The sequence below is a fragment of the Callorhinchus milii genome, unplaced genomic scaffold, assembly GCF_018977255.1.
Source record: "Callorhinchus milii isolate IMCB2004 unplaced genomic scaffold, IMCB_Cmil_1.0 Scaffold10, whole genome shotgun sequence".
In the NCBI taxonomy this organism is placed as follows: Eukaryota; Metazoa; Chordata; class Chondrichthyes; order Chimaeriformes; family Callorhinchidae; genus Callorhinchus; species Callorhinchus milii.
Window position 1 is genome coordinate 9,995,354 of NW_024704751.1, and position 13,059 is coordinate 10,008,412.

At 39.2% G+C, this 13,059-nt stretch overlaps 1 protein-coding gene across 1 annotated transcript in view; it reads right to left on the reverse strand.

Moving 5' to 3' along the window:
- The window catches only part of tmem132e (transmembrane protein 132E), a 129,699-nt gene that overhangs the window by 33,093 nt on the left and 83,547 nt on the right, over positions 1–13,059 (reverse strand). The window lies entirely within an intron of this gene.

The following is a 13,059-nucleotide window of genomic DNA, read 5'->3' on the forward strand; positions in this document are numbered from 1 at the left end:
CACAACATTTACAACAGCAAAACATCTCGGAGAGTCGGTCTTCCTCTGAAATGTGTTCTTGGGTATGTGGGCGGCACAACTACTCCTCAGATGTTACACAGAGTGACATTGCACTTAAACGGGTCATTCAGCCCAACTAGTCTGCATCGGTGTTTATATCCCTCACGAGCAGCCACCCCTACTATTCTCCTTTTCCTCACCAAGTTTCCTTTTAAATACATTAAATAAATGTGCGGTTGATAACCGAAAAAATTAAGACAATTTTATTATGGCAGCTACTATGTCATTTTATTTCTTTGAATAGCAGTGGAGTGTAGAGAGAAGTCCAATGCAGATAAACCTGGTCATTGGCCGACTGTATATGTGGTTTAATAAGATGCTTGTATAATACTGCTAGAGAAAATACAGGTACAACATTTTTAGATGTTTTGAGAAGGTAGTCAAATTGGTTGTTTGATAGATTAGTGCCTTGGGGGCATGATCGGAGATAACTTTGGAACAGGTAGCTTTTGAGGTTGAAAAAATAAGATTTAGAAATGCTGCACCATATACAGGTTTATTATATTCTACTCTACAAGAATTGCAATCCAGCTTCTTGTAAATCAAGTAATGCATTTTTGACGATTCATCTGGAACAACAAATGAAGTCAAGGTAATGTAAGAGGTTGGCAATGGTTCCACTACATTTAACAGGCCATGTTATACTTTTCAGGTTTCTGATTCTGTTGTCCAATTCCAGAGAATCACTCGGCTTTGAACAATGTATTTAAGTTGTAAAACAAGGATGTTTTCTGCTCTAAATTATGAGAAAACATTAGATCCTCATCTGATAATAATTTCTTCTCTTGTTCTAGATCACTTACCACGTTTCCAATTAACAGCTTGCATGGTGTTGTTAGCTTCACTTACACTTCCATTTCAGCAGTTGGTGTTTGGAATTGGGTGAGAGAAAGACCCCTTGTGTGTCTCTTGATATGCATTGTTTCACCAGCTAATTAATTTCACACCAATTCAAGGGCTGAGACAGCCAGAAGGATGAAAGTTTACTGAAGTCATGCGGAATGCTAATAAAAACTCTGGAACAGTTTTGCTGGTGTTCCAATAAAGTCTACTGAAGTATCTGCCTAATATAAACTTCCAGATCCCCAAAAAATTCAAATGAATCTAGTTTTCAGATAAACATATAGGGAGTGGTCGTACAGTACAACCCTGTTATAAGGCAACCCATTGTAATGCTGGTTCCCGTATAAAGTGGAAGCCTTGTTGGTTTCGACTTGCAGACCAGCTGACGTGTCAAAAAGCTTACTGACCCCGTGGAATGTTGTAATGTCCCTGGAGTTTTGCCAACTGTTCAGAACAACTGCATTGGAGATTGACAGGCTGATAAGAGTGTTGGTGATGTGTGAGGTGATATTGCTGGAGAATGAATTCTAAATGGAATAGTGTGAAAGCTAATAAAATGTTTCCCAAGTGGATAACTGTGCGCTCCAGGCTTGGGAAGCTCTACCCCTGCATGGTTGCTATGGAGGGTACAGCTTTTTGCTGCCTTTCTTAACTACCCTGTTAGAAGGAACCTTGCATGCTAGACAACAACAACAAATACTTTGCTGTAAACAGTATGTGAGGAACTTGACAAACCCTTAAACTATTGGGATAATTGATATGAAAAAAATATGCCTGGGAAGGAGAGTGAGCTGTAATAAATGAATCTAACCTTCAAGAGAGGTTGTTTCATAATGTTAGTGTGTGCTGCAGTGCATACTAGTGTGCAGTGTTTCTGCAAAGCACACAGATTGACAGAAATCAATACTGCTTTTCAAACTGTTGAACAATTGCTTGTAAGTGCATAATCAAAGACGTACTTTAAAAAGAGGAAATGTAAGGTTCTCAGATGAATGCAGCACACTGCTTACAATGTTGATGAGCCATATTAATTGCAGAATATTGTACTATAAATTAAAGTCACCAATGACTTTCCCAGCCAATACCCAGCATGAAGGGCACTGTTTAAATTCACGTTGCGGTTTAGTGATTCTATAAATGTTAAAGAGATATTCTTCATTAGTCACCATTACTGATCAATACTCACTAAACTGAACATCACTTTAGTGATGGTGAGTATCAATAAAGACTTCATCAATGAGCCAACATTAGACAGCATCTGGACAGAGAAGGAGCTACTCCCAGTGTCCTGGCCAACAATCACCCAAACAAAATTGAGCCACGCATCTCTACCGTCTAGTAACAATAAAAAAAGTGCTCCAGTGAAGCATTTTGAGACATGAAAGGCACTTTATCAAATGTATGGATTATTATATTCTCCCCACTAAAGTTGACACTGAATATACTACATGACAGGGGATCTTTATAGTGAAATTAAAATATTTAAAATCCTGCATTCAGAAGTTTAATCTAATTCTTCCCTGTACTTTCACATATCTCAATTCTCAAACCAGCCCAGTTTCTTCTTATTTGCTGCAGTCTACGTAATTCTTCAATTATTCAATTATTTCGCCCGCAAATATACAGTCAATTCACCTGAGAGTCTATTCTGTGAAGTGCTTTGAAACCTCTAGAAGATGTGAAAAGCACTATATGAAATGCAAAGATTATTATTATTATTGTTATTAATTATAGTCTATCTAATATGTTGGTAGGTTGCATTCTTGGGTAGATAGTAATGAGGTGGTATCAGCTTCAATGTGAATAGATCTCAACATCTAATTTACTCATAGAGCACCACTTTTTTTTATAATCCACTAATAATAAGAATCCTTGTATTTGACATCGCTCTTTCTCATGCTGTTGAGACGCCTCAAATCGCTTCACAGAATATATTTTAAAGTGAATTGACTGCGTATTTTGAGGATGAAATGCTTGCATAAGATATGCTCCACCTACTAGACCCTGTACACATAAATTGTAGACTATTTATGCTCTTGTTGCTAACGTACCATGACTGTAATTGTGACCCAAAGAAATGTGTCCTTAGTGGCAGAGGCAATAACAACAAAAGCTTTAGCAGTAGAAGCAGCACTGTGAATTCATGTGATGTCAGTGGATTCATGATCCAGAACTTCCACAGTCAAGACTGGAACTATTGCAAATCAATAGTCTAAAGGATATTTGTGACTGGGCTTACATTAAAATACAGGACATTTTTCATAACCTGCTTCAAGATTTATTGATAAATCTTGACTGTTGTAACCAAGTTGGGTGGGGTATTATTCTAAAGGTAATTCCAAAAACAATAATATGTTATACCCATATACATGTTATTTATAGTCTTATACAACGTGCTTTTTCTTTACACAGCAGATATGCTCAGTTTATATCAAAGATGCACATATAAATGAGAAAAAGAGAACTCAAGGATATTGACTATATAAATATCCTATTAATATTGCAATGATGGTCAATTGATTAATTATTATTTACTCATGACAAGGCGGTGAACAAATGCCACAGACAAATAGCAATTCTTATTATATCAGGTGTTATTTCAAATGCAAGTATTATTATTTCTTATTATAGTTGTAAATTAAGCTCTGTTAGTGTACTAGTTTTATTTTGACTCATTTGATTCAAAGGTTATTATTAATGCCACTCTCATAATATGAGATCTAGAGTCCCAAAATTCAAAAGCAATGAGCAGAGCAGGGCTGTGGCGTGCAGGGAGAAGGGCAGAGGCCGACACTGCTCCTTTCGATGTGGTAAGTAGTCTATTGGAGACTGGGAAACCCAACCCCAATTTTGGGGGGGTCCTGACAACCGAACACCAATATTGGGGCCCAATAAAATCCTCCTCCCAGCTGACCTGCCAATCAAACAGTCATCAGCTGTTGCCTCTGGAGTGGGCTTTTCAATAGCTCATCTGGAGCTAACAGGTGATTTGACAATTGGGTGTAGGCTGCTCCGGAGCTTGGAAAATGGTGGTTTTACATTACACTTTGCCTCCAGAGAAAGGCTTAACTCCAGGGACAAAGTGATAATCTAAAACCGGCCATAACATTCAGAATAGGACATCAAAGGGGTTTTGAGTTACTAGAGTAAAAGAATTTGCTGTACTCTTAGTAGGGTGTTGTCTGGGTACTTTTGTTTGGAAGCCAGACTCAATTGCTGATTGAAGAGAACGTGTTGGCAGGGGATAAAGTACTTTATATTGGAAACAGCAAACAAAAAGGGTTAGAGAGGATCTTATTTCACTTCAAAGAACTTTAATTCTTTTAAACTGGACATTCTGTTTGTATGACATTTTTACAAGTTACTGGTGTTATCATACACGCCTTCATCACATCGAGGCTCGACTATGCAAACTCCCTGCTCGTCGGCCTCCCGAACTCCTCCCTCCACAGGCTGCAGATCATCCAGAACTCTGCAGCCCGTGTCCTCTCCCGCACCGGGCTCCACGACCCTATCACCCTCATCCTCCCCCGACTCCACTGGCTTCCCATCACAGAGGATACAGTTCAAGATCCTGATCCTCACCTTCAAAGCCCTCCATGGTCTTGCTCCCCTCTACCTCTCCGTCCTCCTAACCCCCTACCATCCTGCTCGCTCAGCGGGCACCGGCCTGCTTCACGTCCCCCGCCTCGCTTGCCCTACTATTGGCGGGTGGGCCTTCCACCACTCTGCACCCACCCTCTGGAACTCCACCTCGCAGTCCCTCCATCTCGCCCCCTCCCTCGCCACCTTCAAGACCCACCTCAAGACCCTCCTCTTTGACCGTGCTTTCGATCTCCCCGCTTCCCTCCCGCCGCCCTCCCCCCTCCCCCACCCCTACCCTCAGCTCGGGTCCGAAACTCTGTCTGTCCAGCGCCATGGGACGTCCTCCTGACGTGAAAGGCGCTATATAAATATAATTTTGTTGTTGTTGTTAAACAAAAATATTGCTCATATGCTACCTTGTTTTGCAGCTTAGTTATGTAATTCTGCTTCATTAAATAAATTATTTTTGGTTAAATTGTTCCGTGGCTGCATCAGTTAGATGATTCTTGCCACTTTGTGAGTGTTTTTCCCGACGTGAAAGGCTCTATACAAATGTAATCTCGTCGTCGTCGTTGTTCGGATGGCTGATGCTATTTGTTATTAACTTAGTAATGACTCACTTGCTGGTCGAGGAATATTGAATCACAGAAAGCCCCCCTTACTTCACAGTCGAGATTCCTTTAATTTAGTGACGCTCACCATTACTGGAATGCTGCACTGAAACTTCACATGGGATTTTAGATTGGCACAGCTACTCTTGGATTCCTGACATTAAGGCTCATCTTGCAACTGTATTCTTAAAAGGCATTGCACCATTCTCCAGTAAACAGGAAGGCAGACAGTGTGCTCCATTGCATTCCCTTTGTCAAAGATTGAAGGTGATGGGAGTTCCCATTAAACCTTCCCCAGGTGGCTTGTTTGACATATATATTCAATTAAAAATAGCTGTTTCAGAGCCCAGGCTGCCAGTGTTGTGTCAGTTTGCCCACATTACACTCAGATGGATGTAAATTAAGCAATAAACAAGTGTCCAAATTTGCAAGCTGCAAATTGTGACTATGTTCTAGGTATCAAACTGTTCCCTACTGTCTGACAATAATTAAAGGCCAACGATTGCAACATGTTTCTGCTGGTGGCTACAAAAAGCATTAGCGTCTGCTGATTCACCTTTTTTGGGGGGGCAGCCAGGTAGGTGTCTGACACAGGCGGAAACCCATCACCGTGCTTAACAGTATCCAAACCAACCGAGTTCCATACATTCGAGCAATACATGTAAATTCAAGAGATGTTTATTCGAATGGAATGTCACTCTCTCCCTAGAAGGACACATCCTGTTATCTAATTCCGGAGAGTATTAGGCACAGGTTGGCAAGAGCCATGGCCTGGGACACCAGCGTGCGCGTTGGGGTAACTGCATGGGGTCTAACCGGCTAAAACCACATAGCTTGCCATTCAAAATACTGTCTGGCAAGCTTTCGCACTGCTTGTCCAGCTCGGACCACACTACCCGTTAGGGCTTTGGTGGGAACTGACTGGGAAGAGTTCCTGCCCCCAGCGACTGGTCTGCTCTTCTAAGTGCTGCGGATGAGCCAAGCTGGCTGTGCCGTCATCAGTAGTGCCCTGGTGTACTGTGGTCCAGCCTGGCCCCGTGCAGGCCTTCAGGGCTATATCTAGGGAAAGGTTGGTGTCCACCACAATCCCCGGGTACCGATGCCTAAAAGCACCTCTTTGGTGGAGTATTGGAATAGCCTGAGGGAGGTAGATCTTATATGTTTAGACACTGCTGAAGTCAGATAACCACAATAAATCTGGCCCAGATAACTGTAGAAGGGATACCTTCTGTGTTTGTTTTTAAGACATTTGCAAAAATGTGAATGGTTCTGATTAAATTATTGAAATTTAGAAGTAAAGAAAAATTGGCACTGGCAGTTCCATTTTTTGGTGCTCTCTACTTTGCTCTCTGCAGACCTTGCACGATTTATTTTAGTGATGAATTCCAGCGCCCCACTTTCCATCAGCTGTTTTATTCATGTACAAGTGGCTCAAATTAGCAAGTTTAATCTCGTTACGATACCATTTCCTTTTACTTTATCATCACATTAAAGATTTCCTTCTGGCATCTTGAAATGGAAAATTACACGTCAGTTTCCAGGTTTGCATTTTGTACGTGCATTGATTAGAATGTGAGCAGCAAAAGATTGTGAATAGAAAAACACTAGAATTATGATGCTAATTATTTGAATATTAATGTCCAATTACATGTAGAAATGCTATGAATTTGTACCAACATTAGCCAAATAACATAATCAAATCAGGGTTTATTTTGAGCTCGTGCTGCTGACTGCAGTTCTTGTTTCAGCAGGTACTGTAATGCAACAGCATGACCGAGAGTTTTCAGAGTGCCTCTGTATGCAGCAATACTCAGCACCGGCAGATCATAATTGCCAGGGGACATTTTTCTGGCCACGGTCTGCAGAGAGGTCAATGTTTCAGCTCCCACGTCACTGGCCTGTGTGGCCTTTCTGCAAACAGTGGGGAATGTCTGGGGCAGCCATACGTACATACAAAGGATTGCACCCGTACAGTTGTTTGATTCTGGTCACTGCTGCTGTGGAATCCATAATGCAGGGTTAAACGAGTTTCACACCACAGAAGTAAAATATAAAAACAGTGAGAAAATGAGAGAGGAGAGAAAATAGAATGGAGAATTGACAGGCATTCACTGGAAGATGTTTAAAAAATATATTGCTTAAATTGATGGGTATTTGTATTTCTTTCAGTGAGTTCTGGTCAATGTTACAGTAATGAAAAATACTCAAGTATCAGGGTAACCTTATTACTACATTTTTTTTGTTTGTTCTGAGTGGGGAAGCTGAAAATGTCAAGAGATCACGTGAAACCAAATGTTTGTTGATCTCCTTGTAGTCTGATGTTCAAAAGTTTAATATTTCAAAGTTGCTTATTCAGGATACAATTTCTAAAGGAATCTAAGCAAAAGAAGTGCGAAATTGATAAATAATTCTTATAGAGTCAACCTTTGAATGCCCTGCGATTGCTTGATGTATAGTCGTACTGCAACATCAGGCTGTAAGCGTGATATGGTGCTCTTGCGTTACTCTATCGCTTAATAGAGCTTTCCAGCATCCTTGAACAAATTGCATAAACTAATGGGTTATGCTTCATGTATCAAGCCCTTGCTACAATGACATCATTCCTGATTGATATGGAGCCTGCTGATCGTCACATATTGTATGACTGAGCCCAAGCACTACAGTCGCTAGTAGGGAAAGATTTGTTTGTCAATAGAAGTGATATGTAGGAGCACACAAACACTGAAGTCAAGAACAACGTGTTCAAACATTCTCCTTCTGTTTCTTGTTGATTCTTGATTTTGTTTCTGGTTGAATTTCTCTTTTAAACGCGAATTAAGATGAAATATTTAGCAATAAAGCAAAGGCTCTAATCATGTTTTTGTTATGAGAACTGTGACATTCAGGCTGCATTGATAATTCCAACGGCTTGTTTTGCCTTTGGTCTTTCACAGCCTTCAGCAATAGCTAACCTACATAAGTCACCATTAGATCAGATTTGAAAATTGGTGGATGCAAACATGTGTGCTTGAGTTCTATGATTACCTACACACCTGGTAGGCCTAACAGTAGGAATCTTGCTCCACTAAACTTGGCTGGTTCAAACGGGATTGTTGAGAATCATACTTAAGTAATGCAGTTTGGTACTAGTTGAAAAGAAAATTGAGAGGGTCACAAGCCAGGTCTTCGAATTGCTGAACAACATTAGTATTGTGGATCTGATCATAAAAGAATGGAATATAATCATAAAATATTACATCACAGCAGGGAGCCATTCGATCTATTTTGTCCGATATAGGCCCTCAGAAAGAGCAATTCATTTAAGCCCCACTTCCCTGCTCTTTCCCTATACTCTTTCATATTTTTCTTTTCTTGGAAAAGCTATTATGGATTCTACTAAAAACATAACTTTAGATAAAGCAGTCCTTATGTAAAGAATATTCTACCAAACTCTTTAATTAATAAATAAATTGATGCCCTCTGAGTTACTAAACCATTAATAGTTTATCCCTCATAACCTGAACGTGTCAGGTCTCCTCTCATTCCATGTTCAAATGAATACAGCTGCAATTTCTCTAGTTCCTCCATATAAGTAAAACCCCTTTTCCCTGCTTATACTCCAGTGAATCTCTTCTGAGAGCACAAAGGAATCTGGTCAACCAGTGGCAGAAGTGTCCGGCATAGGTTTACTGTGTGTGACTGTGCTTTAAGCAAGGCCAATGCTATACCAAAATGCGTTAATATGGACAGACTGCTAGGTAGGCCAAACAGCCTGTTTCCGTGCCATAACGTTCTCTGTGGAGTGTGTCACGTTTCAACAATAATGTATTGGATAAATATTTTAAGAGAAACAAAGGAAAGGGTGCAAGGCAAGGAACTGGGATTAAAGGATATATTTCCTGTGGAGGAGTTAGCAGTAGCATAAATTCAATGGATCCAATGACCTCCTTCTGTGCTGCAATTTTTATGACTCAAAATGGATTTGAATTCTGTACGGCAAGATATCAAATCAACATAAAAATGCATACAAAGGCCATTTCAATAAATTTCTCAAAGTGACTTACAGAAAAATCACTGATCCCAGTGGGGCCAAACTGCAGTCTCATTCTTGATTCCTCCACTGATTGACTGACTTACAATAAACTGAGCTCTGTCATCAGCTGCACCCACAACCAATAATTCACACTCAATTTTGTGCCGTCTAGCTCCTATTTCGAACTTGTCTCCTCACTGTTTAACTTTGCTACTGCTCTTACTTCAAGATAAATAGTCCTATCTATCGAGGCTGAGACATGTACATATAAAACAGTGATTTTGTTTTTAATTTAGCTGGCAAATCTTGACACAATTTCCTTTGGGAAAAACAGAGACGAGGTTACTGAGTCCAACTGAATAAGAAGCCTGAACCAAGCTGAAGGGATCGACTCTCTGAAGCACCGTGGTTGCGGACTATAAATTGATTGATGTTAATGCAGCTCCAGCTATGGCATCTTTCCTGTTGAGGTCATTAACACTCACTGCAGTAGTTAAGTACAGCGATTTCAACATTGTTCTTAAAGTAAGATGAATCAGTTTAATTTTTAAACTGTTAATATACATTTGTTAAACACAAAAGAAAAAATTCCAGTGGGACTAAATGTTTTGAGAAAGGAAATCAACTCAAATCCATTGCATAAACCACGCTGAAAGAGTTAATAATATTGGTTAAACAAAACCACATTGAAAATATTTGCCTCATTAATCTCATGTTACAGATGCAGAAGAGCCTGAATAAAAGGGTATAAACAAATAATGTCATGCTATGAGTCAAAACAGAGCTAATGGATTCCAATGTGTGACAGTAAATGCTAAATACCTCATTTAATCTTAATAGTTCACCAGAGAATTCACAAAAGTTACAATAGCTGCAAGAGCCAGAAGTGACATTAATTACTGAGAACACATTACTAATACTACAGGGGCCCACCACCTCCTCTAATACTACAATCAAAATTGAACAATTGAAAAATATTGATTCGCAGTCAAACATCTGAAGAACACAACGCCAACCAGGCAAGCACACCGTGCGTCACTTGGGAGACCGCTCAATTGGCAAATCCTAATCTGTAATACGCCTTTTACACTCTGATGGAAAACTGTCTTCACGATGAGTTGTTTTTTTTTAGCAAAAGCTCTTATTGGAATATAACCAGAGGAAAAAAATAACAGAACAATATCTTCACATTGGAAAAGTATAAACAGGGAGGTAGTTTGAGGAGCTGGTAAAGCACCTTTAATGTTTGAAACTTCTCAGGTAATTACTGTCACGTACTGTGACGGTGTATGGTCACACAAGAAGTCATGAAGGAGAATTGTTGCCCAACGTATGGTTGGGACGTCTTCCTGACGTGAAAGGCGCTATACAAATGTAATCTTATTGTTGTTGTGATATGGAAAGAGTGAGAAACACACCGAAGGTACCGAGTTTGTCTTGCTGTTTGACCACTAACTCACTCAGTCAGTTGAATGGAGTTTGCTCTCCTCTAAATTTTAAAGGGTTTTGTTTTTAATTGTCAATACAATCTGTTACAATCTTTACATTCCTTCTCATTTCTTACAGAAAGAAAGAGAATATCTTAAAAACTAACATTCATATTACATTGTTTAGTACAATGTTCCTCTTCGGCTGATGACTATCTCCAGTAATGTTATCAATCTTATTCCTCAGTGAAGGTGCCAGCAGAAGCACAATGGGAAGTTAACATCTGAAATGTAATTAAATAGAGAGTTCCTTGCTTGCAGATCCAACACTCCAAGGTTATACAGTAGTTACTGGGCCACATACTCTCTACATTTTAATTGCAGGCAATTTGGAACAACTGTTGTATCATATTTAATCAGATGTAATATTCATGTGACTATTACAGATTTAATACAATACCATCAATCCTAGAATCACAGGAGTAGCTAACGTTAAGAAAAACTGCAAAATCCTCCAAATGCAGGAACAGGCAACTAATTCTAACACAACAATCACTGCCTGTAAATGGATTATGTATAGGCCCTCCCTGTCAGTAAGAGGGCTACAGTGATCGACATTGCCAGAAATTACCTCTGAGGACTCCTTTGGCAAACACACTGGAAATGTGTGTTAATCAATATCTGAGATGTACAAAGAGATAGAGCATATCAATCCTCACTTTGCTGAATTCCCAATCTCAGCTGCGTCAATGTGGGGAGGATAACATAACAATTTGAAATAAAATGCAGTGGCTGCCCATAATAAGCTACAGGACTATTTAAATGGAATACAAAAATCATAAGGAATATAAATGGCATGAAAGACTTGGGTGTTCTTTTGAAGGTGGGGAATTGAAAATAGAAATGATAGAGGATCGCCAGTGTGTTTCTGACTTTCAAGGTGTTTTTCAGATTATTACTGTAAGTCAGAAGGTTTACAGTGCAACACTGATGGAGATTCACAGGCTGCAAAAATGACTTTCCCCTTCTTGATGATGAAACTCCTGTGCCTTTGTTAATGAGGATGGACTGGGGCACTGAATATGTCCACTCAATCTATTTCATGGTACAACAAATGGAGTTGAATTGCACACATTGTTCTTCCCAAATTATGTGTACACTTCATGGGAAAGATTTGTAAATTTTGTGAAGCTCTGAAACATTGGAAAAGCTCCTATATTTCAACAACTGATCTAATCTAACATTATCTAAGAATACTCCTGAACAGTTAGATTGCAAAAGGGCAACCATGCTAAATCTGGATTCCCATACTACACTTTAAACTAAATACGAATATTAAAAATTTAGAAAAATAGATGACACTGGCTAAAATTATTCTGATTTAAACCTGTTTATATACTCTATTTCAGCCAGTTCAAAATGTGAATGTGTGATCTAACAAGTAAACCAATTCGCTAGGTAATAATGAATTCTATGTAAAACAGTGTGCTGATGCGCAGTTACTTTCTCAGAACTCTGGCGGAGTTTCAAGGACACTGCACTGTTAATTTATCTTGTTGAGTGCAAAGGTACTATTGCTGTAGCCTCAGTATGTCATTGGGAGAGAATTCAAAGATACACCAGAAGCCTAACAACGCTTGCTTGGGAAAGGTGACTTTGTACATCTAATATCTGCAAATGGATTCTCCATTTACAATAGAGAAGAATTTTGCTCACCAGTACAACAGTGTATTATTTATAATAATGATCCCTGCATTTGATATAACGCCTTATTACGTCTTTCAGACGTTTCAAAGCGCTTCACTGAATATACTGTAAAGTGAATTGACTGTGTATTCCGTGGGCTATTTCTCAGTGATTCCCTGTATTCTTGATAGCTGAACAAAACAGTACTTCTCGTATGGTTTCCCTGAATTGTGAAACAGTCAATATTTATATCACCTGAATCAGAGCCATTAAGTTCAACTGATCACACATTCATCAGTGGTTAGCAGTGACTATGGAATAGAACTCCGATGATAAAACTGCCACAGAATAATACTAAAATGTAAACTACAGATTGAAATCAACAAATTATGGCTGCATTTATCAGTGTTCAGTGTGAATCCAGTCAGATTCAATATGGAGCTGGAATGCTGGGTTCACAAAGAGCAATAATAATTAATGGCGGAAATAAATTAAGGCCAGCAGCAATTGAGGAATACCACGGTTTTCACACCATATTTCCAGCAATCAATTATTCTCTTTATATTTTTTGCTCCCAATTACTTCCAGTTTAGATGGGGAAGAGTATATAGAATGTGGAAATGGATTACTATCACATCAGTGTAAAAGCAAATTGCAGGCAACTCTGGTCACTGGAGTGAACCTTTTGTTTGTACATAAAACGTTACAGGTTTAACGTCAAACAAGGATTGAAGAGTGGCTCTATTGGTCAAGCATTGCAGAGTAAAATAACTACATTGATATAAACTACCTGTGTTTATTACTGTTATTCCCACAATTTAATGCAATTCCAATC